The 25,809-nt window shown below is 40.2% G+C and overlaps 1 protein-coding gene across 8 annotated transcripts in view; it reads right to left on the minus strand.

Moving 5' to 3' along the window:
• The window catches only part of SPATS2L (spermatogenesis associated serine rich 2 like), a 162,445-nt gene that overhangs the window by 91,182 nt on the left and 45,454 nt on the right, over positions 1–25,809 (minus strand). Inside the window, exon 1 of one of the 8 annotated variants that reach the window (XM_081813903.1) lies at positions 326–486. The exons of 6 other annotated variants lie outside the window; for them this stretch is intronic. The gene's annotated coding sequence lies outside the window, so the exon portion shown is untranslated. Of the gene's footprint in view, positions 1–69; positions 176–325; positions 487–25,809 lie in introns of those variants that run through there. One more of the 8 variants, XM_081813902.1, reaches the window with a different exon arrangement.

The raw sequence follows: 25,809 nt of genomic DNA on the forward strand, positions 1-25,809 counted from the left end.
CCCCCCCCCCCCGCCCACCACAATTACTGTTCCTCCTAAGGCTTTCTGACAAAATCAACTTCAACTCACTTTTTGAGGCTTCCTGGTGTGCTCCAAATCAAGGTGCCCAGTGCAAGGCCCGAGCTTCTGGCTTTCTCAACAGGCAGATAAGCCCTGTTCTCCAACTGGCTCCCTTTATCAACATGCCTTTACCATGACCAGTAAGTCATCTCGATAGTGACGCAGGTGGAATCAGAAACCCGTAGGTGGCAGGATCCTGGGTGTGGCCGAGTAACCGGCAGTAGGCTGGTGGCCTCAGCCACCTGAGAGGCGCGGAGGGACTCACCTTCTGAGAAAAGGCTTGTTAACTGGCCGGTGCTTTTGCCTTCAGGCCCCTATTAGTGAATGGCCGGTTCTTCATTCTTCTTATCTTAGGGAAGGCACAGCTGTAAGACCGAACTTGCAACCTTTACACTGACTGCCTCAGAGGCTGAGGGACAGTACAGGCTGGGACTCTAGTCATCATTCCAAAGGTCAGCTTCTGGGTATGGTCATCTGCTAAACGCTTCTAATCTTCCCGTGACACTGGTGCAGGCGTATCCATCAATTAGCAAACATTCCTGGCACTGCACCCTGAGGCTTGCTCTCTCCCCTCCCCCTTCTAAAACCTGTTCCTGGTTCTAGACCTAACTGGAAGCATCTGCTGGCTAATTCTGCACTAAATGAATCATGTACTACCATGTCCATGGGTATATACATTTTACGAGGGGTCACGCTCTCATCCAGAGGAATGAAATTCTCATGGTGAAGGTTCAGTCTTTACCAGTGAAAAGCTAATGTGAGGTGTATGGGGTGGGGATAGCCACCGGCGGAGGAGGGGGCAAGGCAGGCAGAATGGAGGCTTTCTTACCTGTCATGCCTGTTCTACCTGGAGGCAAGTTAGTCCTGGATATGTTACCTCTGTTTGTTGGTTTGATTTTTAAAAAACTAGTATGTGAATTCGACATGTTTTTAGAAAGGGGTTATTTCCCCTTAGGGTCAGGCCTGTCCTGGTCCCCAGCATCAGAGCCCATGTCAGTCACCACCCACAGGCAAAGTCATCCAAGGACACCCCCCCCTCACAGCACAGCCGGCCCTGTGGTAGAGTGGTGGAGGCGTGGGCATGAATTAAGGTGCTTCTGTCAACATCCACAGCATCTTGGGCCCCTAAATGATTGCAGAGAGGAAACTGCCTATTTTCTGCTATTCAGATTCTTCCTTATCTTCTTATGACAGAAAATAAATAATTACCATTTACCACGTTGGAATCCCAATTCTGCCTCTTACTAGTTTTGGGATTTGGGCAGACTACCCCACCTCTCTATGGCTCTGTTTCCTCATCAGTATAATAAGGATGATAATAATAAGGACCTCACTGGGGGGTAATGAGGATGACATGAGTTCATGTTCGTAATAGTGATTAAAACAGCGCTTGGCACACAGTAGGAGTTATAAAATAAATATAGAGAGGGGCGCCTGGGTGGCTCAGTTGGTTAAGCGACTGCCTTCGGCTCAGGTCATGATCCTGGAGTCCCTGGATCGAGTCCCGCATCGGGCTCCCTGCTCGGCAGGGAGCCTGCTTCTCCCTCTGACCCTACCCCCTCTCATGTGCTTTCTCTCATTCTCTCTCTCTCAAATAAATAAATAAAATCTTAAAAAAAAAAAAATAAATAAATAAATATAGAGAAATCATCTCACTAGATTCTTCCATAGCCTGTGTGGTTGCTTTTCCATAATCCTCATTTTACAGGTGAGAAACTAAGACTAGCATCTAGCTGGTCACGCAGGTAGCCAGTGATGGGGCTGGCCCTCGAAATGCAAACTTCTGACCACAAATTGTCCTTATAGGGCTACACCCTCCCCTCCCCTGGACACTGACACCTTATGGGAGGACGAGGGCAACTCGAGGGAGGCGTGGGTGGCAGGCCGCAAGCCCGGATGCAGCGTTGCCAAGAAGGATATAAACTCGCAGGGCTCTGACTATGCCCACAGAGAAATTTGTTTTTCATGTTCTTTTTCACGAAGACCTCTTCCCTGCGGAATGGCTTGGAAACCCAGGCCAGGTCACAGTTTCCGGCCGTGTGGCTAACTAGATATGATCGGAGCTCCAGTGACCAAATTCATAGCTAAGGTACTTGTCTTCAGAGGACAATAAGCAGTTACAATACAGAGAGAGCAAAGTTCAAATGAAGTCTTAGGGCTAATTAGAGAACAACTTAAAAATTACTAAATCTCCTTTCATACATTCTGATTTCAGGTAACTGTATTAAGATGGGTAAGAGAGAATTAGTATGATTTTTAATGCCCTTGAGTTTATTCTAATGTAATCACAGATAATAAAAACTCATTTTGACTATTTTATGATATGCTAAAAATTCTACAGGTCATATTTACTATCTTAGTAAGTTTTCTTTCAATTTCTAATTGTAATAAAAAATAGAAATTTGTCACCTGAAATATGCTATGATGGGAAAATTAATAAGGACTTTTAAAGCACTTCAAATATACAAGATATTAATAGATTTAATGAATTACAAAAAGAATTCCTTCCCTTTCAAAGGCCTGTCTCTGATAAATTCCACTCTCCTTTCTCTTTTCCAAAGTACCTATCAGAGTGCCTTGGACAATTAAATGTTCAGTGAAGATGTGGAAAAAGAGGAATAAATGTCTTCTCATTTTATTTTTCCTTCCTTGGTTGCAATGAGCCTTTAATAATTCATTCCCTGGCGTTCAACGTCTAGGACTGGGTTATCACTTTATTTATTTATTTTTTTTTAAGATTTTATTTATTTATTTGAGAGAGAGAGAATGAGAGACAGAGAGCATGAGAGGGAGGAGGGTCAGAGGGAGAAGCAGACTCCCTGCCGAGCAGGGAGCCCGATGCGGGACTCGATCCCAGGACTCCAGGATCATGACCTGAGCCGAAGGCAGTCGCTTAACCAACTGAGCCACCCAGGCGCCCCTAGGACTGAGTTATCACTTTAAACGCCACCATTAAAACCAGCATTGGCAAGGCCTGTTCTAACCACGTCACTTTACACACCCTCCAATCCACTCCCTTTCCTCCTCCCCCGGTATCTCTAACCTTGCAATATTTTGGTCATTCTCAGGGTCAAGGTCTAATCATGAGCACTAAAGCCCTCAACATCTTTCTATATCGAACCCCAGGTGTCACATCTCTTTAACCAGGTAACTTCCTCAATGTCTTCTACTTATTTTATTTCTTCCTCACGCAAAGTCTTATGTTCGGGGTAACCAGGTCACTAAACTAACCCTCTAGTTCATTCCTCTCCATCAAAACCTATACTCAGCCCAAAAGGGCTGAAACTGTACACTTTCTATGGAATATGAGAGAACAAAAATTGGTTTTCACAACCCAATGCTAAATACATTTAACCACTAACCTTACCATTTATATACCCCTATTAACTCTACCCACAGATATGGATTTTTATTGCTGCATTCACCCATATGTATGCTGTGGGTTCTTTGTAAACCTTTCACGGCCTGCCTGCTTACTCCTTTAGTTTACAGCATGAGAGGCCTGGGAGCACACACCTCACCCTCTCTCCTCTGCGTTGAGCTCCAGCCTGCCCTGTGGCTCAACTCACACTGGGGGAAGTTCAGAAAGCACTGAATGCTTACGATGGTCTATAGGCCTCAGCAATATGTAGTTTAATCTCTTCCAAATCATTTTTCTAAAGATTGAATCAAAACTGGTTTTTGTACAGTAGTTCAAATATTGTACAGGCCTCTCAAATAAATATAATACCGTATATTATCTCCCTTTGGAAGACTTTCTGTTAGTCATCCAATCTACCTTAAAGCAATTTTCAGGTGTAAATGTATTAGGTTTTGATCACTTGTTTGATGAAAAAGATCCATCTCTCACAGCCTCGATTCTACTTATACCCATTCTTGGCAGACTGATAGAGACAAGCAATCAGGGTGGTTTGATTTTTTTACTAATGCTAAAAATGTCATTATCCAGCCAGAGGACATGCCCTTTGAGGGTGCTCCCTGTGGCCTGGACACTGCATGTAGAGGGTCATCCTTACATGTATGTCCCTGTGGGAAATGATACTCAATGCTTCTTGAGGGATGGATATTGTGGGGCATTGGTTGGGGGTGTGTCAGAACCAAGAGAAATAAGAATGCCAGTAATGGAATCGTAAATCATTCTGAAATGTCTACAATCATGTTTATAAAAGGGGCTTCTTAGAGGGGCAAGAAGACTTTAGTTTAGGTGGGTTTATCAGAGAGGGCTTCTGAGGGGAGGGGCTCTTTTACGCTACTTTAAGGAAGTGCTGGTAATGATGGGAATGGCATTTCAGGTTAAGAGGAAAAGCAAAACTGAAACCTCTCTGGCAGAAACAAGTAAGTCACACATGAGGCCGGAAATAAAGCCTGCCTCCAGACTGCACAGAAGTCAATTGATAAATATTTACTGGGGGTCCGCTATGTATCTTGGCTAGTAGATGTAAAGTGTTCAACTTATTGTAATGCAGTATAATTTTAAGATTGGCTCTGAACAGAGATAAGATTAGCAGGCAGTAAGCAATTAGATGACACCAGAAAGCAGTTCGTGAAAGGTGTTATATGGTGAGGTTTCAATTATACACTTGCCCTGTTCGTAATGCAGCAAAGAGATAATGTCCTTGTTTTGCTTTCCTTTTAGCAAATGAGAGAGTTCCTTCTCATCCCTACCTCACCCCAATTCTCTGACCCACTCCCCTGTCATTTTTGGTTCCGGGTTCTGAAACTAAACCCAATTTTCTCTATTATTTTTGATATGCTGAATTGATAACTTGACCTTTTTTTTTTTAAACCATTTCAACCTGATGCAACTTGATTCTTTGTCCTTTTAGTTTTGCAAAAATATACACTTTAATCTGACTACTATTAAATATATGCTCCAAAACAAATAAAAGCTATGCAGCTGAGTTTCATTTCATTCTGGGAAAGCAACTCATAAATTACATTAAAGATTTCATTTGGTTCTATTTTTACCTGGTTTTGTATCCTGGGAATACCCAAAAGTTAATATTATGTAACTTACCAAACTCTGTCTTGAAAAGGAGATAACCAGACACTGAAAAGACACTCTTGTTTGTTTTACTAAGTAATTCTTTTTAAAAATATGAGTAAGTATTAAAGAGGGAAAATGTCTTTGAAAATTAATCTACTTAAAAAAATCTATTTCTGAATGGCTGCCAGCCAGACTTCAGTTGGGTTTCATTTTTCATTTCAAGCTTTCTAACAATATAGGAATAGACAGAATGAGACCACTCTAGATAACCTCTTGGAAAACACAGGGGAAGGACTGAGGAAAGACTACATAATGCTCACGGTTTTAGTTTAATTTTTTAAAAAATCCTGAAGCTATGCTGTATGATGGGAAAAAAGAAATTGATCTGTGACAAAGCATTCTCCTTCTTCAAACCTCTGAATAATCCATCAGCCTCTTGCTTTACAAAGACTTCTCATATCTGATAATGCTGCCATGCCTTTAGCAAGAGCTATCATATGCTGAGCTCATTCATTCATCCATCCACTCATTCATTCATTTGACAAACACTTGGAGAGGACCTCCTTTTGCCAGGCACTGTCCTAGGTACTGGGGAAGACAACAGCCAACAAAACAAAAACTCTTCAAGCACCTCGTTGGGTTTTATCCCTTTATGCCTATTTCACCAAGTCCTCACAATGCTCCTGCAAGGTAAGTATCATTATCTTCATTTCATAGATAAGAGAACTAGGCATAGAGGAGTTCAGGGCAAGGTCCCAGAGCCAGTCAATAGCAAGGCAGGGACTCGAATCTCTGAAACTAATTCCCAAGCATGTGCTTATTTCCCTAGATGGCCGCCATTGTTTTGGTTCAATGCACATAAAGGAAACTGTTTAAAAACTATTTAATGGGGTCACTCCAGTTGGGAAATCTTACTATTCACAAGAATTAGAATCAGAAATGTAAAGCTGGCTTGGCAGAAAAGCCAAATGGAATAGAAAAATTATCAACGGGAAGAACAATGTTTTCTCAGTGTTTTAAATTTTGTTCTCCACTTCCCAGTGAGGGCAAATGATGGTGGAATACATTTTGCCGAACGATTTTTCATCTTCCTGCTCACCCTTTCCTTTACTTGCTATCTCCTTGTGTTCCTGTCCCCTTCTTCCTATTACCTCTTATGTCTTTGTTATTATTTAAAATTTTTAAAAAATTTCCAGTTGAAGTAGAGTTGACATGGAATATTAACATCTGGTTCTTTAAGTGGAAGATGCTGTCTTGAGAGTAATGTGTCTCCTGGCACAGGATCTGTTCAAGCATAGGCTGGATGACCACTTTGTGGGATGCTGGAGAGGGGATCACGTATAATTCAGGAAAATGGGGGACCTCTGAGTCTCTTGAAACTCCAGGATTCCAAAAGGGGAGACAAGGTAGTATTGTAATCTCTCCTCAGTGTTTCCTCTAAGTTTCCCATGAAGTGTCTCATTCTGCCTTTGTCATGTATTGTCTAAAAGCTTGAAATGAACACTGAAATCGTTAGGTCTAGCTGATACTTGCTAGGCATACTCCCAGAAGTGAAATATTTCCTCTGGGCTTCTTGTGCCCAGGAGTCTGAGATGGTCATGGAAAGAGCCTGCTTGTAGGCAAGACAGGAAATGCTTCCAAATATATGGCTTTGTTGGAAAATAATTTGTGACTTACCATTGAGGCAGAATCGAAAGAAAACTCACCAGAAAGGAATGAATACCTTCTGTGTAACTTAGATTTTTTGTTTGATTTGGTTAATAATTCAATCTGACTCCCATGGAACGTATCTTCAGGTCTCAACTTACCCACAGTCCTGCAAGCTGGAACAGCTTCAACACTCAACATCCATCCCTCAATACTTGTTTCACAGAGGTCTAGTAATTGTCCACTCTTCTGGAATGTGGAGTTAGAAGGGACTCAGACGTCTTCCTTCTTCCTGACTGCATGTGAGCCTCCCTTCCAACACCCTCATTAAGTGGCCATCCAGTGTCTGCTCAAACATATTCCATGATGGAGATTCTGCACCTCTTAACATAGCCACTTCTGCATGAGACTAGTTGTGAGTAAATTCTTAGGTAAAATGGAACCAACCGCCTTCCTATAATTTCCCATGCAATGTTCCTAGCTATGCCTTCAGATAGTCCATAAATCTGACCACTCTTCCCCACGTGTCACATTTGTCCTATGCATGCTTTCTCTATTCTAGTACAGAATCATTCACAGAATCACAGGATATTAGATTGGGTAAGGACTTCACAAATCTCTAACTTATTTTATAGACAAAACATTTTGTATTGTCAGAACTTTAGAACCTCATTTTTGAGAGTGCATTCATTCCTCATGTGACATAGTATTGTGTATTCTCACCCTGGTATATATGATATCTATACCATATATTATGTTATGTTAGATCATATTATGTACCAAGATATTGTATAACAATATGTGTATATATTCATTCTATGGTTTTATTCTTTTTTTAATGCAACCTAAGATTACATTTTATTGACAATCAATCACACTATACATTGGTCATAATGAGCTTATATTAATGAAACCCCCAAGACTTCCTCATTCAATCCATTACTAAGTCCCATTTCCCCAATCTTTACTTTTTTTTTTTTAAACATTTTTTTTTTTTAAGATTTTATTTATTTATTTTGAGAGACAGAATGAGATAGAGAGAGAGAGCATGAGAGGGGGGAGGGTCAGAGGGCGAAGCAGGCTCCCCGCTGAGCAGGGAGCCCGATGCGGGACTCGATCCCGGGACTCCAGGATCATGACCTGAGCCGAAGGCAGTGGCTTAACTAACTGAGCCACCCAGGCGCCCCTCCCCAATCTTTACTTTTACAGTTGATTTTTTGGGGGCAACTTAAGTGCATGAGGATACATTTAATTCAAATTAATTTTGTCTTGTTAATTTGGCCAATTTTTCCAGTCTACTGGAATTCTTTTGGATACCAAATCTATAACTTTCCACTTCAGCTCTACATTTCACTTTGGTCATTCACAAGCTTGAAGGATATCATTTATGTAATTTATGCCATTAAGTAAACAATCTGGTCTTGAATCTCAGCTCTGACACCTAAGAAATGTGTGACCTTGAGGAAGTTACTTAAACTCTCTGTGCTGCAGCTTACTCTTTTATAAAGTGGAAATAAAGTATCAACTGCATAGGATTGTGGTTAAGGATTATATAAACTAATATATGCAGAGTAATAGAAGAGTGTTTGACACATAAGAACCCAACAGGTATCTGTTATTTCGATTATTTTTATCAAATTCATCATTTTTAAAGTCATTGCTAAAGAAATATCTAGAATAAAACAGAAGTAAATGTCTGTAGATCACTTTCTATGATCACATGGACCTATTCTTTAGCACTCTTTGGTTTTAGTTATACAAACCTACTTGTGAATCCACTTAACTATTGTTATTCCATTCATATTTCTCTATTAAATCTATAATGAAATCTTGAGATATTGTGAAAACTGGCTGCATGATATTCCTATACACTGTAACTACCACATTTTTTTCATCTTGCATTCCAATTACTCTATTGAACAGGAATATCACTCAGCCCCCTTGATTTCTTGTTGGTGCCTAATGATTATCACTTTCATTTCTAAGTGTTCTCAAAAATTTCAGAATAAATTCTAAAATTCTGTTGAGATTCTATGTTTTCTCTTTTTGCCAATCCCCAGGCACTTGGGGCTTTATCCATTTGCTGACATTCCTTCAAGATGGCTGGTTGGAGTGGGAGAGTCCCAAGTGTGAGTGTTCTCAGGCCTGTGGATATAATCTGGGCCAGGAGACCCCAATCCACGAGGAAGGGCTAAGGATCTGGTATTATGCTGCCATGGGCTTCAATTCCCTCTTATCCTCATTTTGTTCTGGAGGCAGAACAGATCCATTTCCCTTATCAGGTGGGAAATCATGATCCTTGATTAAAAGCCAAGAGTAAGAAGAGATGAACAGTCCTTTGTTTTTCTCATCAGAGGTCCTGTCCTTTTCTTGTTCTTTATTCTACAAAAGTAAAATAAAATTCTACAGTAAAAAGTACAACTAAAAATAATACTCCACTCTTGACAGAAATTTAACTATGTTATTATCAAAAACAGGAACAACACACTTGACATCATAAGCATTCCAATTTTCTATGTCTGGTTTATTCTGTGACCTTCATTTTCTGTAGGATTGTTCCTTGCCAGCTTTTTAAGTCCCTTTTGTTGTTTTTAGAATTTTTTTTACATACTTCAGCTCACTTTGGACTCTAGGCTTCCCGACACCATTCTAGTGGGATTATTTCTCTCTTTGGTATTTGTTCTTAGTTATTTGCCTGTCCTTCAATTCTTCTTTAAATGGTCTTTTATATTTTGAGTTAATCTGAGCATGCCCTTTGAAGCCATAGCCATCTCTTCTCCTCACTGTTTTAGAACTTTCAAAAACCTCTAGTTTTTTAATTTTATTTGAGAGAGAGAGAGAGACAGCATGACAGGGGGGAGGGTCAGAGGGAGAAGCAGACTCTCCGCAGAACAGGGAGCCCAATGTGGGACTCGATCCTGGGACTCCAGGATCACGACCTGAGCCGAAGGCAGTCGCTTAACCCAACTGAGCCACCCAGGCGCCCTGTCAAACCTCTAGTTCTAATTGTTAAAAAAACTGTGGACTCTTAGACTTGACAAATGTGTGTGTGTGCATTATCTTTGATAATTTGGAAAAATATTCATGATTATATTATCAGAATTTCATTATTGCTTTTTGCTTAATTCATCATATATACAATGAAGTGTGTGTGTGTGTGTGTATTTATTGGGCATCAGCTATGTGCCAAGTCCTGTCCTATTTACTAGGACACAGAGATAAACATGATAGATACAGTGCTGCCCTCTTGAAGCTTAAAGTTTCACAACAAATAGATAAGTGAGTGCAAAGGCAATCATGATCCAGTGTGATACTGAATTTGAGAAGGGAGGTTTGAGAAGCTTTGAGAGCACATAGAAAGAGCCCTAATCTCAGTTTTAAGAGTTGGGTTTCTCATCTCTTTAGTCTAGAGTCTCAGCCTATAGAATCATATCTATTTCTTCTCTGAGACTTGAAATTTCCCTCCTAATATCTGTGATACATATCTGGCTATAACCATCACCTGCTCCTTGGTTATCACAAAAGCTAAAATGGCATGGTCACTATTTTCCAAGAGTTTGGCACGTAGTAGACACAGAAATATTATTGAATAAATGAATAAAGTTTCCTTCTACTTCTATTTCACCAACCAATCTCTTCTTGGTTAAAATTAGATCCAAAACAGCAGTTCCCTTCATTTCCTTTACCTTCCTAGAGATGAAAATGAGGTAAATTGGTATCTGAAACCCTGTCTTCCTTTAAACATGAATAAGACTTCTAGCAAATGCCTGAATAATTTAAGTTTCTCATCATTCCCATTTACTATTTTTGTGTCACTTTTGTATGCTATATCAGAAATAAATTATATCAATGCTTGATATGGCTGGATGGTCTCAGTTCATTTATTCATGTAAAACTATTTACTGAGTGCTTATTACGTGCAAGAAATTGTTCTGGACGCTGTATTTTTTCCTTCCTCCTTTTAACTTTGCCAAGTGTGTGTCCTTTCTTGGGTTTATAGATACCCACTCTTCTGCCTACCCTGGAACATCTGGAATCCTGCTGCATAGGAACAACTCATTTTCCTTACTTCTTCTCTGTCAAAAATTCTGCCATTTACCAACCTGTTTTTAACTGCAAATTAATTAAAGCAGGGTTTCTCAATCTTTTGATAAGGAAAACATTCTTCTTTTCCTGTGATGTTACTGAAATATCAAATTAAGTAATTTCTAAATTTCTAATTTCTAAAAGTAATTTCTAAAAGTCAGAGCTATGAGACAAAGCACTACATTGTTTATGAACAGCATCCTTTACCACCTGCCATTAAGAATCATTGATCTTGGGGCTCCTGGGTGGCTTACTTGGTTGGGTGTCTGACTCTTGGTTTCAGCTCAAGTCATGATCTCGCGGTCATGAGATCGAGCCCAATGTGGGGCTCCATGCTCAGTGGGGAGTCTGCTTGGGATCCTCTCTCTCCCTTTGCCTCTGCCTCTCCCCCTCCTTGTGCTCTCTTTCTCTCTCTCTCAAAATACATAAATAATATCTTAAAAAAAAAGAATCACTGTTCTTAATGATGGAAGTAATTAACATGCTAAAAGGATATACCCAAATTTATAGCATTATTTAGTTGATCATCAACATGAGCAGTAACTTTTAGGGTTTGAACTTTCATTTACATGTTACATGAACATATATGTTCATTTACATATACCCCATATGCAGCATAAAAACCGGAATTCACTTTCAACACTCAGACATGTAAATATGAGCATTATTTTCTTAATTTCTTTGATCTATTTTTGCAAAGTAATTTAAGTAATCTGTAATCGAAAGCAAAAACTGTCCTCCAAATAAACCACCACAATTTATTTTCCATATAAAGATATATTCTTACCTTCTTGAAAAGTATAGACTTTCATCAGAGTTTCTATATCAAGTATTTGAGTCATCAAATCATTTTCATTGGTGGTGATTTGAGCTCAGACTAACTTGTCAGTAAAGAAACAACAAATCCATTTGTGTTTGGTGTTTTCCTGGTGTGCCGCTAACAAACTGCTCTGTCCACACGAGGTCATGGCCACCTGACCTGCAGTGGGTTTTGCTGAATCAGGAGGTCAGAGATCACCATGGACTGCTAAATAAGCAACAATGCATAAAAATAACGGAGAGGGGAAAAGATCCCAATGCTAATTAACCTATCAGCTAGGCCACATACACTTTTGTCCAAAGATAAAAGGAATTCTGCATTGGGCAAGAAAACTTTCAATTAAAAGCAGAAAATAAAAATCATGTGTAGTGAGTTTACTTAGAGTCCTAATGTTTTATCCCATTAGGGGTATCATTTTAATAATACTGATCAAGACTTTGCAATAAGGTTAAGAAGTAACTTTTGAAAAATGTCAAGTCTATTTTCAAGTTTGAATTAGTCACGATTACCAGGAAATATAGAGCAAATTTTAGGAAAAATTAATTATACCTATAGAAACTCTTAGTAAATTACTACTTCAGATTATTACATAGAACATATGAATGAAATATCTAAACATGTTTAATTTACTAGCAAGAAGTATCTGAGATATACTAATACTCTGATCCCTGTGATAATTAGCGCTAGGAACATAGAAGGAAGCAACCTCCAAAGTGTAAGCACAAATACAACCTGTAGTTGGACATGGATTCCTTGACCGGGGAGTTAACTCAGCAGACATCATGTGTGAGTTACTGCAATGGTTTACGTTTGACATTAACACTTTTACTGTTGGCATGTTAGTGGTTCTCTTTTTCCTTTTTTTTTTATATCAAATATTTCACACAGTTATATATGGTATTATACCTACTACCAACTCAAGTCCATGAATAATCAGCAAAAATGGCAGATTTTGTTTCTTATTTGAGACTACAGTTCTCATCTAATAGTTTTTTAAATTACCTTCACTTGAAATTCTTAGTACAGCAAAAAGTTTCATTAACTCCCTCTAGGTAAAAACAGATGGACATAAGAACAAAAAAGTAGACATAAACAGACTTTATTATTTTTCAGGCTTAAGAGGCTCTTTTCAGATGTACCAATCAGCATAAAATGAAGAGAGTATCCAGTAGAAAATAAACCCTTGGGTGAAGAACAAAAATATCAACATAAGAACAGGTATGAATCTGTTACCATTAATGTATACAAGTGGATGGAATGAAATAATCAATCCATGCTCAAGAAATTAAGTCCATGGCAATGGGCCCAACTTAGCATTTGCAAGACATGATTGCCGATTTATGGTTTCTGGGTGGCTCACGAGTTGCATTAGAATCCCAGTATGTTCATGTTTGAAAAGAACTTCATAATATCTCAGTGAAATTTCTCTGTTTATAAATTTGGAAACTGAGATCCTAAGTGTATAAGGAACTTGTCGAAAGTCACACAACTGGAAAGTAGCAGGGCCAGGCCTTGAAGATAGGTCTTCTAGTCCTTATTCATTCAAGAACATTTTATCAAGAACTTCCTATATACATAGATTTGTGCCAAGTACTAGAAAAAGTGAGTGGAATATAAACCCTGGCCTCAGAGAACTTTGATTCTGGAGAGGGCTACCAAAAAGGTAAACAGGACACAAGTCAACACATACTATTACAGAGGAAGGACAAGTTTTATTAGAGCACTTTGACTTGGGGGGGAAGGGGGCAAATTAGCAAGATTAGAAGGGTCAATGAAAGCTTCAAGATGGATGTTAGATCTAAGTTGGAGCCTGATTATAAAGATGAATGGGGTGCAGTGAAGAGGGAATGAGAGGGGAGAACATAATCTCAGCAGAGGGACTCGAATACACCAAAGCCCTGACTTTGTGCAAAAGGCATTCGGGCTTGACAGGGTGTTCAGTATCCCTAGAACCAAATGACAAGATGAATCTAGAGAGAAAGAAGTCTCTGAATCACGTTATGGAGCCTCAACTTTACCCTCAGGTTAGCAAGTTGTCCCTGAAGGGTCGCAAGCGAGGGAGGGAAATGGCCAGATGCACATTTCAGAGAGAATGCTAGGGCAGTGCAGGGATCAGACTGGTGAGCGAGAGAAGTCTATGAGCCCTTGACACTGGAAGGGGGATGTCCTGGTCCTTGGAAAGAAAGAAATGCCCTAGTGAAAAAGGTTGATCCATCATCCTTATTAAAACTGGGTTAGCCTGAATATATCACTGCAGAGTCTGAGCATCTCTGAGCTCATGAAGTCCAATACATGGACTTTGAAGACTAAAAACCAGGCTTTGAAACAGGCCTCAACCAAAAGGTCTTGCGTGGGCAACCAGCTAGCTGCAGCCCCAGACAGCGGTCACACTGCTGTCCCAGCCAAACCATACAGATACCACCCTCCCTGAGCCCCTGGGTCCTTAGCTATAAACGGGAGTAACCGTATCTATTTATCTACTTCATAACGATGCTGTGAGGACACCTCCTCTTCCTCAGCAGGACACGAAGAGTAATACTATCTATTTCACAACAGTGCTTTGAGTTAAAAGATAACATATGTAAACACACATAGTTTTAACACTTGGGTAGTAGGAATACAATGCTGTTAGTTTCTTTTCCTGTGATAATGCAAAAGCTGTTCTCTGTGAAAATAACTGACTCAACAAAGATAGAGAAAAACCTGTGGACTTCACTTCATTTACACTAGGCTCTACCCAACTGACTTAACGAAGCAAGTCAGTGAATGTTACACCGTGGAGATTCTCATTTTCAGGGGGGATTGTCTTGGTTGTTAAAAAAGCAAGAATGAAAACACACACACTTTCTTAAAGTTAAAAAAAGAAAACAATACACTGGAGTACATCCTTCCCAGCACAGCCAGGCTTTCACTTGAAAAGCCTCTTTCTGAAATGGCAGCCCCACCTGGTGCTCCCCCTCCCTGACTGGGGTGCTTGGCAGCTGGCCTTTGTCTCCTCTCTGTTACTGCTGGGAATTTGCTCCCCCACCTCTCCACAGACCCCACCAAGGTTTTAGGCATTTCTTCAGACAGGGCAGAAGACGGGGAAGACACAGGAGGAGAACAGCTTTGGGGAGGACCTAAGAGTTGGTTGTACATGGAAGTTAGTAAAAGGAATTTCCCACAATTGAAATATAAAATCAATGTATCATGAATCTAAGGAGAAATCTACAAAATCCTTTTAAAGTGACAGGGCCAGTATAAAACTTGACTCTTGTCACTGATATAAAGAAAGAAGTCTATCGGCAACATAAACATGGGAAAGTGCCCTCAAAGCGCAAACCTTGCCCATCTGAACACTGGCAAGGCCAGGATGTCACCATGGGCCCTATGCTAAGTACTTCTCATGGATTATTTTATTTAATGTTGACCAGAAACCTGTGACATTGATCATTCTATTCTTCTCACAAGCAGAGAGGAAACTGGGGTATTAGTTTGCTATTGCGGCTGTAACAAATTAGCACAAAGTTAGTGGTTTCAAGGAACACAAATTTATTATCTTACAGTTTTGTAGGTCAGAAGTCCAACATGGAGCTCACTGGGTTAAAATCAAGGTGTCACCAGGGCGGCATTCCTCTCTGGAAGTTCCAGAGGAGGACCTGTTTCCTGGCCTTTTCCAGATTCTGTTGTTCGTCTCCACATTTTAGCTCTTGTCCCCCTCCATCTTCAAAGCTAGCATTGTGGCTTCTCTCTGGTCATTCTTCCACCGTCACATCTCCCCTTCACCCCCACTCTGACTTCAGCCATAATATCTGACTCTCACTCTTCAAGAATGAATTTTCACCCCCTTGGGGGAAATGTAGCCCCTGCTGAGAATGCACAATCTACTCAACTGGGAATATTGATACCGAGGTAGAACCAGCACAATCTTCCACCCAAAGCTCCTTGGCCTTCCATCCTCTGCTGTGTTAGCAGGTGTGCAGTGTGGATGGAACTGATTCGAGGCTTAAGCATTGAGTACAGAAAAATTTGTGCAGGGAAGGTACATACTGAGAACTCAACACATGAGAGTTTTCATTATTATTATATTATTATTTCTACAACAGACAATAGAAATGTTAAATTTGTATGTCAAATAAATGATCAGCTGAGAAACACATTTTAAATGCAATTTTTAACATCCCCCATATACTTAAATTAATCCAATACTTAGGTAGAGCTATATATTTATTTTTTGTTCCTGGTTAAAATAATGGATGTCCCTGATCTAATTCTGCCTTGGTTTTTATTACTTTTCTCAATAACAAAAGCCAGGAACAAAATCAGATTTTGCTTCTACCAGTTTAAATAGATAAAAATCAGTGTGACTGTCAAAATCCAGGTTGCTCTTGTCAGGCTGAGATGAAAACCAGGGTTACATTTGAAAAAGATGAATGTGGACACTAACAGGAAAAAGTGCCTGGCTAATCGAGTAAACAAATAGGACTCGCAAGTCCCAGATGGAATATGTATAGCATTGTAATCAGCAAAATGTCTTTTTATGGTTATTTTCCTAGAACATTCTTAAAGTAATGTAGATCCTACAAGGGGGTAGGAGCAGTAGTACCATTTCTTTTAACTTAAAATTTTCATTTACTAGTATTTAAAAGGTTGTCTTTTTTTTCTTTTTTCATTACAGACCTCAAATATATGCTCCTGCCCCTTTCATGGAAGTGTAGCAAAATACCTCAGACTAATAGGATGATCTAGATCAAAGGGCGATGGAGTAGCGCAGCTTCTGTGGCCTGAAATAGAGAGTAACCAGGCCAAGTTGTGATCTTGGTTTTATATTGAACCTATTTAGTTTGGACACTTCATTTAGATAATCTATTTTAATTAGGTGGTACAGTAGCCAAAGAATATTCTTGGAGGGGGCGCCTGGGTGGCTCAGTCGTTAAGCGTCTGCCTTCGGCTCAGGTCATGATCCCAGAGTCCTGGGATCGAGCCCCGCATCGGGCTCCCTGCTCCGCAGGAAGCCTGCTTATCCCTCTCCCACTCCCCCTGCTTGTTTTCCTTCTCTCGCTGTGTCTCTCTCTGTCAAATAAATAAATAAAATCTTTAAAAAAAAAAAAAAAGAATATTCTTGGAGTTAATTAAGCTTCCACTTCGTTTCTAGCAGCAGGAGAGGTGTACCTTATTATTGAAGGCCAGGACTGAGATCTTCTAGCTTATAGCACCAATCTTCTCCAGTAGTCTGGGCTCCTACTGCACAGCAAGATTCTCTCCCTCTTCATATCCTTAGGTATTTTCTGCACTCCTTAAAAGTCCCCTAGCTGAACTCATGGTCAAAACGTGCTTCTCAGCCTGGCTCTACAGAGCCTGAGGCAGGGCTGGTATCCCATCATCCGTCTTCTCTGCTCATCAGTAATAGAACTCTGAAGTCCTACCTGGGCTCATGCCCGCCCAGCACAATCCAGCCTCTCTTGCAGCTCAGTCTGTTCAGGCGGCTACATGCTGGCCAGAGGGATGTGAATGGAAGGGATATGCACAACTTCTGGGTTGTCCCCTTAAAACAAGGGTGTGGTCTCCTCTCCTCTGGCCCTCTCTTGTCGGCTGAAGTGTGACAGTATCTTGCAATGGAAGCCATAAAGATAGGATGGCAGAGCAACAAGATAAGAAGACGGTCCCTTTCGCTGCAGAGCCTCTGCATCAGCCTGCATGCTCGCGTCTCGTGTACACTTTCACAGGGAGAAACTGACCTTTACGTTTGAAGCCACCATTGTTTTGCTTTTATTACAGAAGCCAAATAGGCATCCTAACTAATATTTGCTCAAAAATTTCCTTCACTGACCTTCCTGAAATTTCTAGCATTCACACTTTTGGATTAAGAAGACTTCTGTATCCTAAGGAACTATGAATAAATGTCCTAATACCCCCCAAAATCAAAATGGACAGGTAAAAAGCTGATTTTAAATTAGCATTGTATCTTTTTAAGCTGACTAGTTTGGATAAACACATGAAAGCACATAGAAACCACCATATAATCCTTTTATTTAGTTTCCACAACTAAAACAGGGTGTGGAAAATTGAGGAACATACAGAGAGGCACCACACAGAAGATTCAAAATAAACAAAAAAGAGGTATAGGATGGCACTGGATTGGCTTATTCAGTTGGAAATCTAGTGGTCAACTTAATATCGTGATATCACACAAGGGATGGTGACAAACTGTCTTTTCCACTCCAGAAAGGAAACAATTTTAAATTGAAGCAAGAATGCCTTGACAGTTTGGAGAAAAGTGTTCTCTGAGCCTATGTTTAATCATTTGAATTCGTTATTGAGGGAGGTTGTGAAATCTTCTCTGTATGTATTTAAAAACTGGATAGATTTTAATCTTCCAGAATGTCATGTTAGAGTTTTGCCCCATGAGGTCAGGCAGGAGGAGTGAGAATGGACCTCAACAAAGTCCCTCACTCCAGGACCGGAGGTGCTCCCAATGCAAAACCTCTCTCTTTCTCCCTTCCTCTCTCTTTCTAGAGTGACACTAAATTACCTTCTGCTTACAAGCAATGAGAAGCAACAAGCTTCTGTTTTTCTTCTTTGTTTTCCAGAACCACATGCCTTTACCTATGTCTTTCATTCCATGATGTGCCAAAAACTGTAAAATTTAATGTCAGGGAACCCTGTGTGTGCATGTGTGTGTGTGTGTGCGCGCGTACATGGTGGGGAATAGGGAGGCAGAGCTAGGAAAGGAGTTTTACAATATATCCAGATGAGATTGATGGCCACACCATTCTTTTCAAAGACACACACACACACACACACACACACACACACGGATGCATTCTGTTCTAATGCAGGGTTGGGAAATCAGATAGTGAATTCTGCGGAAGGGCCATAGAATGGCATCAGGTTCCAGGCCTCAGTCCAGATACATCTTAGGCCTTCAAGCACACAATTCAAAATCCTGTCAACAAGTTTTATGTGTTTTGCTTGTACTTTTGGTGAAAAGAGTACTCTTTTTTAGGGAGATACATTTGAAACAACAGAAAATCTTACTTATTAAGAGGTGATAAAAGCTGAAACAAAAGTGGTGTATTTATCAGGAGGGACCTGCATATTATAGAAACACTGTGACCTCTCTCCACCTGCTACCTACTTTCCCTCCCCCATGAAGGAATGGCTTATTTCATAGGTGCGTTTAAAATAATAAACTGAGCATGCCCCACTCAATCCCCCCTTCTCTCCCTCTGTTAGGATCTTTCTGCCTGCCTGCAAACAGAGTGACTTCTTAGCTGCTCTTGGTCATGCAGTAAGCTTTGGGCACAGGCCCATAGGCCCTAGCTGACTAGAAAATGTCCTATAATTTCCCACTTTGCCTGTGACTGCGTCTGCTCACTGCAGGGGTAAAGTATTAGCAAACCATCCTGGCCCTGATATAAAGCCACACTTTCCAATAAGCATCTATCAGAAATAGAGCTGACATTTTGATCTCCTCTTACCTGACTTCTCTATCTCTTCACACTGCTTGGCACACTGTAGGGTAGATAGCAAATAATTTTTGAATGAGAAAATAAGTGGACCTGGGTGGGCCAATTTGCTGACCTCCTAAAAATCCCACTGAAAGTTCTGAATTTGAGGCTCTATTTTTTTAAAAGATTTTATTTATTTTAGAGAGAGAGAGAGGGAGTGGGGGGCCAAGGGAGAAGGAAAGAGAATCCTCAAACAGACTCCCCACTGAGCACAGAGCCCCCGCACAGTGCTCGATCCCAGGACCCTGAGATCATGACCTGAGCCAAAATCAAGAGTCGGATACTTGACTGACTGAGCCACCATGAGGCTCATGAGGCACCCAATGAGGCTCTCTATATTTTTTGATCATTCACTCCATTAGTAAAAATGCTAGCACATGGATGCCCAATATGTGTATACTATTTATCTGTAAATGGTTACCATGTACCTTTGTACTAACACACTATATACTTTATTAAAATACTCTAAAATAGAAATTTCAAATGACATGAAAAAATGTAAATATGAGTTCCAGTAGATTCTTCCTGTACCCCAGTGGATTATTCTGAGCACCCTACTCTGTAGCCCACTGGTCTATACTTTAAGTACTGTCAAGGTTAGAAGAGAAGGATCTGGTGGTCTGGAGCAGTCCAAACAGACTCGGGCAGTCCAGTAGGGACCCTGTTTCACACAGCTTTGCACTCCTCCCCATGCACTGTAAGGCGGCTTTCTATTTAATGGCACATGCTCAGAAAGTATGTGTTGAAATGAATTGGAAGGAGAAAGTGGATGAATGGGTGTTCATTGAGCTAGAAGGAAAAAGGGAAGGGAATTCCAAGTGAGACTTATCTTAGAACACTTTGTCCAAAAACAGACATCACAGAAATGGGATGGAGGCTGGCTTTCATCAGACACTGACTTCAGAACCAACATAATGTGAAGCAGCAGGAGATGAAGCTGGTTATTGGAGGAGAGAGAGAAGAGAGAAGGTGGCAGGTCACTCTGGGCCATGAAATCTAGGCAGAGATATCTATCTGCATCTGATTCCCTGTAGAACAAAATATGCGATCGCTAGACACTTTAAAGATGTAAACATCTTTGTGTTTTATGTTTTATGAAGATCAGACTGGAGTTAGGATGCGTATCAGATGGATTAGTATTTGCATTTGGTTAGAACAGCTCTGAAGAGTCTAGAATGAGACGATGAGAGTCTGGCTGGAGCAATAAAGGAGATAATGGAGAAGAAAGTATGAAACAAATAGTCAATTAGAAGGAATATGATCAAGCCTTGGTAACCAATAAGAAATGAAGGAAGAAAGAGAGGACCTAAATATGCCTAGAGATGATCCCACCAACCGGAAAATAAACAACCTTAATTGATTTCTAGAAATCTTCCTCTCTCCTGATTTGCTATGGTTAAGTAATCCCAGTGTGAGTTGATGTTTCTTTGTTCCTATTTAAATGCTTGAGGTTCACCCTATAAACTCAAAGTAAAATTCTGAAACATGAAACATGGACTAAATTTTCATGAGTCCAGGGTATTACTTACTAAGTTTGCTGGAAGATAAAATCAAGAAATGGCACTCTGCCTTGAAGAAAAAGGAAACATAACGTTTGTGTGTATGCAGTTGACAACCGCCGGTTTCCTACACGCAAGTGAACAATCTAGTCAACCACAAAGACTAGTAATAAATTCATGACCTTTTCAGCGACATTTTTCCTATATGTGAACTCCACGGTATTGTAAGCTATGGAGTTTAGCTCTGGGGTAATTCGGACAGCTGGATAATAAAAAGGGATAGAAGCTAGAATAGACAACAGTGCTGGAAGAAAAAGAAACCAAGCCTTTTTGCCAAATAGCTGTAATTCTGTGGACAGGCTATATGATGTGCTTATGTCTGTGCAGTTCATTTTTTGAAACCTGTGTGACTTATTCTGAAAACGGACTTAAAATGGGAAGAAATGACCAAAAATTACATAAAGCTCACTTTCCAAATAGAGTTCTGCAGAAAATACAGCTGCCATCTGGCCTTCCAGCTAACTTCACTCCTTTCTTTTTCAGCAGATATTATTTAATCCAGACCACACAGTTTGTTCGTCTAGTTGGTTCATGAAAATTTCAGAACATGACTCTACGGCAGGAATGTTTGGCAAGTGGCAGGACATTAGCTGCTTGACATCAGGGCAGTTTCCTTGTCTCTGGTTAAGTAAGTCTCTCCCAGGCTCTGCGTGCTCAGTGTCTTCAGCGATGGAGTCAGATTATCCTTGTCCTCTCTCAAATGGGAAGTCTGCAGTGCACTTTGAGACAGCTACTGCCCTCGCGTATATGCGGCTGCTCCAAAGTTAACTACCAAGACTTTAAAACCCAAGTTCACAGTTAACGGTATGATGGTCTACTTGCATGTAAATGGATCTAAACCAAGTCAGTGTACTTGCCATTTCGTGTGAAATGGGAATAAATTTTCCCTATCCTCATTATATAAAATACAACCTGTGCTTTAAAATTTAGCCAAGATTTATGAAAGTACAGAAAAAATAATTTGGTCTGGGTTGGCTTTTCAAGTCCTGTTTAAACTAAGAAAAGAGGCATTTAATAATTAAAAAAAAAATCACATCAGTTACATAGCGGCTTTTCTCCCTTTCCAAGTTTTTCAAAAGGCGGAAGTTGCTGGTCTCTGTAACTGCCAGTCTCCAAAGAAAGTGAGAGGGTGAGCTGAGACGTAGAGCCTGTGAACTTCTGCCAGGTTCAGATAGGGAGAAGTCTTCCCATGACATTGGGGGTTTGGCTTGTATTTCTCAGTGGTCTCACTTAGCCAGCAATGCTAAAGACTGCAGCAGAGCCCAAGCATACGGAATCCTATAGATACTGCCATTGGAATGACCATCAGGAATAGTAAGTAGTAACCTATCCTAGTGAGGCAGATTAGAGAGGTAAATGTATGTCCCCCAAAACCTGGCCATAAAATAAAAATGAATGGAACAAAAATTCAACATCTATGAAGAATGCTGGAGGATGATGCTACAGTTTGAGAAAATATTCAGGCAGAACTTTACACAATTTTAACCATAAACAAGGTTCTAACAAATAATAATTCCATGATCCTTAAGGCTTTATTAGATATTTACCACACTGTTCAGATTTTCATTTCCTATTAAATAATCTAATTGATCACAAGTTTGTCATTAATCTGCATAATTCCATTTCCTTCACCATTTCTTATTCAGAGTATGACATCATGGAGTCAGAGAAACTGTTTCTATACTTTGGGAGGAAAAAAAAAGCAATGTTTGTGATAACCCAATTTTTTCCCTCCTTCTAAGCTAAACACTTACAATTCTTAACACATGTTTTTTCTTGGAACCATTTTTACTTCTGGCTTTATGTAAAATGTGAGATTTTCTATCTCAGAAAATGGCACCAGTTCATCTCTTATGATGTCCCCATTGTATGTTCATTGCCAGTGAGACAATCTGTTTAGAACTATCATTATTATTACTATAAATAGACTGTAAAATGTGCTTTTCTGCATGTTTCATCATTTTCAGTTTCAGAACTGTGTTTATTTAAGCCCTGATCAGAAGGTTAACACATAAAAATACCTAATGAACCTGGATTTCTGGTATGGAACTCAAATATACTTTGTAGATACAAATAATACCCATTTGCCAAGAGTGCACTGACTTACTATACACAAAGAATGCAAAACCACAGATGTAAATATAGTGTTTGGGATTAGGCCTGTTATTAAAATATATATTCCATGAATTTTATTAATTTTTTAATTAGTAGTTACATAGCTATTTCTTAGTCAAGTTGTAAAATCTTAACATTCAGGTTTTTAAGTATGTTTTTTTTTTTTTTTTAAGATTTTATTTATTTATTTGAGACAGAGAGAATGAGAGAGACAGAGAGCACATGAGAGGGGGTTGGGTCAGAGGGAGAAGCAGGCTCCCCGCCGAGCAGGGAGCCCGATGCGGGACTCGATCCCGGGACTCCGGGATCATGACCCGAGCCGAAGGCAGTCGCTCAACCAACTGAGCCACCCAGGCGCCCTTAAGTATGTTTTTATAGGCACATACAATACTCTCAATCTCTTAAGCTCTTGAAATAAGGCCCAGTTATCTAATTTTCACCATCTAGGCATCAGGGTGTTATAAAACAGAATATTGAGGTGAGAGATGGTTTCAGATTCTGTGAATTGTATTGTTTCTTAATCACCTGCAAATAGGTTTGCATCACTATTGAAAAAGGCAGAGATGTGTGCACGTCTGTGCACATACAAAGACATACATGCATAAAGATATTGACACACACAATGGAATATGGAATGGAAAGAGAACCAAATTCAGAATTTAAATTTGCAGTTTTTAGTTCAGCTTCCAGCAGCTCAAATATTTCAAGTTCTCTGAGTCTGTCTCACCATTTGTAAAGCAGCTGAAGAACAAATGTGTGTGGAAACCTTTTGTAAACAGGGAGACAAAAAGCACTAAACATACACAAGGGTTGTGTGTTTATATGTGTGGTCACGATAGCCTGACCCAATTCACTGAACGAAGGCAGTTTTCCTCAACTCTCTCAAAGCCATCTAGATCTTTAAAAAAAAAAAAAAAAAAAAAAAGGATACCTGTAAGTCAAGATGAAGAAAAGTAAATGAAATTAAAAGGAATCATGCCACATTAAAGAAAATATTGGGGAGTCTACCTGGGCCTCCCCAGGAGCTATCTCTGGGGCCAGGCCCAATTGTTGCCTATTATGCGCAGCTTCTTCTTCCATTTTTTTTCTATAGAAACCACACTTTTCCAGAAGAGCTAAGTTTTCCCACCGGCAGTTTCCATAGCAGTGCTCCAGTGGCCTGGCACTGAGCGGGACGGGAGGGAGGCGGGTTGAAGGGCAAAGAGGAGAAATGAAAGGGATCCTGAAAGGGGAGGGAAGGAGGAAGGGCAGCCTTTTATGTCCACTGGAAACTTGTTTGTCAAGTTCTTGTAAGTCAGGGATTGTACGTATATCCAACCATACTTACTACAATTTTTAAAAAAGTCATTCAGAGTTGACATTTCCTAAATGTCATGTTTAGCTACAAAACACAACCCTGGCAAGACGTTAAAGGTACTGCCTTTGTTGCTAAAATCTGGTTTGTTCAGTCACAGCAATTAACTAACAAACTCAATTGAAAAGCATTTTCTTGTGTATCCCAGAAATCACTTTAAAATACATCTACAGACAGTTAAAGTTACTTGTATTTTCTACACATTACCTCTCAACATGGGAAGAAAGGACATTAACAAAAATCCTTGGCAATAATTAGCCTCCCATTTTGGTGAGGACTCCAGAGGCAGGAGACCGAACCAGGGAAGCAAGATGGAAATGGCCAAACATGGCTCTTTACTAGGGCTGCTGACACTGTATAAGACCTGAGGCTCCATTTCTAGGGTCATGAGACTACAGCTAAAGTCATCTCGTTGTACAAAGGTGAGGAACATCAACATTCTTTCCTACTAAGCACAAAGAGCCTTCACTAAAATTTGTGGTCTTGCCCAATATATCTTCTTTGGGATAAAAGAGAGGGTCTGAGCTAATGATTCACATTGTTAAAATTATGGACACAGGCAAGGAATTACTCATGGTTAGCTAAGCTTAGATTTGTTCCAACATGCCTTCCTGAAGCGACTCCTCTCAAAAACAAACTCACTAGGCAAATGTTTAACTTCATTAAGCCTGTACTGACATCAAGAGGGTAGATTTCCAATGGACTCTGCCATGCAAAATGTGGATCAGGCATCTTTACCGAAGGCCTGCTTGGATATTTATGGAATGTTCTCTTCTAACTAAAAAGAGGAGCAGAGTTCAGACAAGAAAATGAAAAAGCTGTAGTTTCCTACAATAGTCTGATGTATTTCTGGTTTAGACTATAGCACAGGACCTGTAAAAGTCACTGCTTCAATAAGAATTGATGATGTGTTTATTTCTCAAGAAATGTGTCTGAGTAGCAAACACCTCAGAATTATCTTTGGGGGGATAAACTAAACTAAGTCAGGTGTGTGTGTGTGTGTGCGCGCGTGCGCACACGTGCAAGAGGGGATATGGCAAGACAAAGGGTGTTTAGATTTAAAATCTGAACATTTGGGGTATTGCAGCAACTGGGGGAAGGGGGTGGTGAAGGGTTAGAAGTGAGTGAGAAAATCAGGGCCACATCTATGTGCTCTTGTTTTCCCCTTTGAGGGTAGTGACTTTCTGTAAAAAAATAAGAGGTTTATTTTCATAACAGCAGTGAGGAATCGCTAGGCAGATGTGTGTGGGTTGGTTCTGGCCCTTGATTAGCACACAGGAATGATACTGCCTTTACGTTTCCCCAAATATATCCATTGAAACACAGACGAGGGGCCTCCATTTGAGTTGCACAAGCAAGATCCCAAATTTCAACGCCATGATCATGCTGTTTGAGGAAAGTTTAAACGGGGCCAAATTTCTATTTGCAGAGCCATTCTCAGATGTGGTTAACAAATTACATGCACTTTTTCTTCCCCTCTTCTCTGCTCCTCTAGGTTGAAAAATCTGAAATCAAGGTATTTTGAAAATGTTTCTGCGTCTTGATCGAGGAGGTACCTGAGAGTCACCAGATATAAATCTTATGGCAAAGCCGAGCATATGACCGTAGTCCGTCCCCTGCAGCAAACCAAGAATGCTCCCTTCTAAAGACCATCCCCGCCATGTACAACATGCAGATGTTCCTGTCAAAGT

This window comes from Leptonychotes weddellii, chromosome 3 (genome assembly GCF_054177405.1).
Source record: "Leptonychotes weddellii isolate Sample4059 chromosome 3, ASM5417740v2, whole genome shotgun sequence".
Classification (NCBI taxonomy): domain Eukaryota; kingdom Metazoa; phylum Chordata; class Mammalia; order Carnivora; family Phocidae; genus Leptonychotes; species Leptonychotes weddellii.